The sequence below is a fragment of the Trachypithecus francoisi genome, unplaced genomic scaffold (genome assembly GCF_009764315.1).
Source record: "Trachypithecus francoisi isolate TF-2019V2 unplaced genomic scaffold, Tfra_2.0 Lachesis_group1, whole genome shotgun sequence".
Lineage (NCBI taxonomy): Eukaryota > Metazoa > Chordata > Mammalia > Primates > Cercopithecidae > Trachypithecus > Trachypithecus francoisi.
This window is the reverse complement of record NW_022681454.1, coordinates 39,879,271-39,884,187: the sequence shown is the minus strand read 5'-3', so window position 1 is coordinate 39,884,187 and position 4,917 is coordinate 39,879,271. Positions and strand designations below refer to the sequence as shown.

General features: G+C 48.7%; 1 pseudogene; it reads right to left on the bottom strand.

Moving 5' to 3' along the window:
* Positions 1-3,307: 3,307 nt before the first annotated feature.
* LOC117086333 lies at positions 3,308-4,622 on the bottom strand (annotated as a pseudogene).
* Positions 4,623-4,917: the final 295 nt, after the last annotated feature.

Sequence of the window (4,917 nt, the reverse complement as noted above, 5' to 3'; positions counted from 1 at the left end):
TGCTCTGTTACTCAGGCTGGAGTGCAGTGGCACGATCACAGTTAACTGCAGCCTCAACCTCCTGGGCTAAAGTGGTCCTCCCACCTCAACCTCCCCAAGCTGGGACTACAGTTGTGTGTTACTACACCTGGCTAATTTTTTAAAATTTTTTGTAGAGGTGAGGGTATCATTATGTTGCCTAGGCTGGTCTCAAACTCCTGGGATCAAGGAATCCTCCTCCCTTGGCCTCCCAAAGTGCTGGGATTACTGGTGTGAGCCACCATGCCTGGCTGGGTTTTACTCATTTTCTAATTGGTTTTGTTTTTGTTTTTTTACTGTTGAGTTGAAAATTATTCATATAGTCTAGATATGAGTTCTTTATCAGATATGTGATTGGTAAATCACAACAAAAGTTTTTAATTTTGATGAAGTCTAATTTAACTTTTTTTTAATGGATTGTGCTTTTGGTGTCACATCTAAGAATTCCTCAACAAGGCACAGGTCCTGGAGATTTTCTCCTGTGTTTTCTTCTAAACGCTTATAGTTTTACATTTTATGTTTAAATCTATAATCCATTTTGAGGTAATTTTTACATTTTTCCGTGTTTGTATAGGTAACTTTAGTCCCTTTGACTACTTTTTGTAATCCCTTGTATGACAAAGTTACAGTGCATTTATGTTTAGTTTTGTTTTTTGAGATGGAGTCTCGCTCTGTGGCACAGGCTGGAATGCAATGGTGCAATCTCGAATCACTGCAACCTCTGCCTCCCAGGTTCAAACAATTCTCCTGCCTCAGCCTCCAGAGAAGTGGGATTATAGGCATGTGCCACCATACCTGGCTAATTTTTTGTATTTTTAGTAGAGATGGGGTTTTTCTCTGTTGGCTGGGCTGGTCTCAAATTCCTGACCTTGCTGTCCTGGGGTATAGTCAGTTTTTTCCCCAAACACTACTGCAGTAATCATCCTTGTTCATTTCATTTGATATTACTTATCAAGTAAATACAGGTGCCCGTAATGACGCCCAGCTAATTTTTGTATTTTTAGTAGAGACGGGGTTTCACCATGTTGGTCTGGCTGGTCTCAAACTCCTGACCTCAGGTGATCACCCTTCTCAGCCTCCCAAAGTGCTGGGATTAGAGGCGTGAGCCACCACACCCGGCCCATTATTATTATTATTTTTTTTTTTTTTTTTTGGAGATGGAGTCTCGCTGTGTCACCCAGGCTGGAGTGCAGTGGCTGGATCTCAGCTCACTGCAAGCTCCGCCTCCCGAGTTCACGCCATTCTCCTGCCTCAGCCTCCCGAGTAGCTGGGACTACAGGCGCCCGCCACCTCGCCCAGGTAGTTTTTTTTTTTTTTTTTTTTTTTGGTATTTTTTAGTAGAGACGGGGTTTCACCGTGTTAGCCAAGATGGCCTCGATCTCCTGACCTCGTGATCCGCCCGTCTCGGCCTCCCAAAGTGCTGGGATTACAGGCGTGAGCCACCGCGCCCGGCCTATTATTATTATTATTATTATTAAGACCGGATCTCACTCTTACCTAGGCTGGAGTGCAGTGGTACAAACATGGCTCGCTGCAGCGTCCTGGGCTCAAGGGATCCTCCCACCTCAGCCTCCCGGTAGTTGGGACCACAGACACGTACCATCACACCCGGCATTTTTTTTTTTTTTTTTTCTGGTAGAGACGTGGTCTCACTATGTTGTCCAGGCTGGCTTGAACTCTGAGTTTAACCTATTCCTCCCACCTCAGCCTCCCAAAATGTTGAGATTACAGGCATGAGCCACCTCACCTGGCCCTAGATCCATTTTTTCCTCTTTTTTTTTTTTTTTTTTGGTTTTCTTTGTATGAGATGGAGTCTCGCTCTGTCCTCCAGACTGGAGTGCAGTGGCACAATCTTGGCTCACTGCAACCTCCACCTCCTGGGCTCAGGCGATCCTCCCACCTCAGCAGCTGGTACAGGGAGGTGCCATCACGGCTGGCTAATGTGTTTGTTTGTTTGTTTGTTTGTTTGTTTGTTTTGAGGAGTCTTGCTCTGTCGCCCAGGCTGGAGTGCAGTGGCGCGATCTCGGCTCACTGCAAGCTCCGCCTCCCAGGTTCACGCCATTCTCCTGGCTCAGCCTCCCTAGTGGCTGGGACTACAGGCGCCCACCACTACGCCTGGCTAATTTTTTGTATTTTTTTAGTAGAGACAGGGTTTCACCGTGTTAGCCAGGATGGTCTCGATCTCCTGACCTCGTGATCCGCCCGTCTCGGCCTCCCAAAGTGCTGGGATTACAGGCATGAGCCACCGCGCCCAGCCTCACTGTTGTATTTCAAAACTCTGGCATAGTGCTTGGCACATGATAAATGTCTAATAATTATTTGTAGAAAAATAAATAAATAAATATTTGTAGAAAGAATGCAGATTTTTTTTTTTTTTTTTTTTCTGAGATGGAGTTTTACTCTTCTTGCCCAGGCTGGAGTGCAGTGGTGCAATCCTGGCTCACTGCAACCTCCAACTCCCAGGTTCAAGTGATTCTCCTGCCTCACCCTCCCAAGTAGCTGGGAGTACAGGCATGTGCCACCACGCCCAGCTAATTTTTGTGATGTTTTCTTTTGTTTTGTTTTGTTTTGTTTGAGACAGAGTCTGGCTGTGTCGCCCAGGCTGGAGTGCAGTGGCACAATCTTGGCGCACTGCAACCTCCACCTCCCAGGTTCAAGCGATTCTCTTGTTTCAGCCTCTGAAGTAGCTGGGACTACAGGCACCCACCACCACGCCCAGCTAGTTTTTGTATTTTTAGTAGAGACGAGGTTTCACCACATTGACCAGGCTGGTCTCGAACTCTCGACCTCAGGTGGTCAGCCTCCCAAAGTGCTGGGATTGCAGATGTGAGCCACCATGCCTGGCAATTTTTGTATTTTTAGCAGAGATGGGATTTCACCATGTTGGCCAGGCAGGGAAAGCATGCAGAATTTTTAAATGAATATTTAAGTAGCCAAATGAATGAATGTTTGAACAAAACATCAAAAATTGGCCGGGCACAGTGGCTCATGCCTGTAATCCCAACACTTTGGGGGGCCGAGGCGGGTGGATCACGAGTTCAAGACTAGGCTGGCCAATATGGTGAAACCCCCATCTCTATTAAAAATACAAAAATTAGCTGGGCGTGGTGGAGTGCACCTGTAGTCCCAGCTGCTCCAGAATGTGAGGTAGGAGAATTGCTTGAACCCCAGAGGTGGAGGTTGCAGTGAGCCAAGATAGTGCCACTGCACTCCAGCCTGGGCGACAGAGCAAGACTCCATCTCAAAAAAATCAAAAATCTTAAAAATATTTATTTATTTTACCTCTGAACTGATTATTGGCCTCCTGCTCCCCAAAAGGTACCTTGCTTCTGCTGGCTTAATGTCTCAGAACTTTGGTGTCGTTGGTCTCATACATCACTTTGCCATCCACTATCCTGCGGGTGGCGGTCTTCTGGATGGTTTGCATGGAGTTGCTGCTGTTCAGGGCATCGCCAAGATTGAAGTCCTTGCCGTCTTCCAGCAGACAGCGGTAGGTGACAATCTCAGCCTCCAGCTTGACCTTGATATTCAGCAGGGCCTGGGCCTGGCGCTGTCCCTCTGCCCGGGTCTGTGCCAGCTCTGACTCCAGGTGCAGCAGGATCCCGTTGAGCTGCTCCATCTGCAGGGCATAGCAGGCCTCCACCTCCTTCAGGCTGTTCTCCAAGCTGGCCTTCAGATTTCTCATGGAGTCCAGGTCGATCTCCAAGGACTGGACTGTATGTCTCAGTTCCATGAGTGGCATCTCAGCAGCTCCAACCTCAGCGGTCTGAGTGGTGACTAATGTGGTGTTCTCCTCAGTCTGCTGAGACCAGTACTTGTCGAGCTCCTCTTTCTTCCAAGCCAGCTCGTCATATTGGGCCTGGATATCTGCTATGATCTTGGCAAGGTCTTGAGATTTGGGGGCATCTACCTCCACGGTCAACCCAGAGCTGGCAATCTGGGCTTGCAGGCCTTTTACTTACTCTTCGTGGTTCTTCTTCATGAAGACCCGGTCCTCCTTGAGAGCCTTGATCTTTGTCGCCAGCTGCAGCAAGTGACATTGGTGTCATGAGTGACTTTGCGAAGCCCATGGATGTAGTTCTCCACAGAATGGTGCATGACCAGCTCTGTCTCATACTTGACTCCAAAGTCTTCAGCAGCAAGACGGGCATTGTCAATCTGCAGAACGATGCGGGCATTGTCCACAGTATTTGTGAAGATCTGAGCCCTCTGGTCCTCGATGGTCTTGAAGTAATGGCCTGGGGTCCCTTCTTCTCCAGGTGCTCCCGGATTTTGATCTCCAGCTTCCGGTTCTCGGTCTCCAAGCTCCTCACTCTGTCCAGGTAGGAGGCCAGGCTGTCGTTCAGGCTTTGCATGGCCTCTTTATCGTTCTAGATGCCTCCCATTCCTGCCAGACCCCCGGCCATCCCGGCGGCCAGGCCCACTAACCCAATGCCGAGCCGGAAGCTGGTGGAGCAGGGCACGGAGATCCAGGAACCAGAGCCCCTGGCACCTGCATAGATGCTGGCTGAGCTGCTGACTGGCTGAGCGCCATAGCTGGGCACCTGGACAGAGCCCAGGGACCGGTAGTTGGTGGAGAAGGTGGAGCAAATAGTGAAGCTCATTCTGACTGGGGAGGAGTGAGAGGACAGGATTCAGGCTTTGCCAACGACCATTTATTTATTTTTAAAATGTATTTATTTATTGAGATGGAGTCTTGCTCTGTAGCCTAGGCTGGAGTGCAGTGGTGCGATCTCAGCTCACTGCAAGCTCTGCCTCCTAGATTTAAGCGATTCTTGTGCCTCAGCCTCCCAAGTAGCTGGGATTACAGATGTGTGCTGCCACACCTGGCTAATTTTTTTGTTTTTAGTAGAGACGAGGTTTCACCATGTTGGCCAGGCTGGTCTCAAACTCTTGACC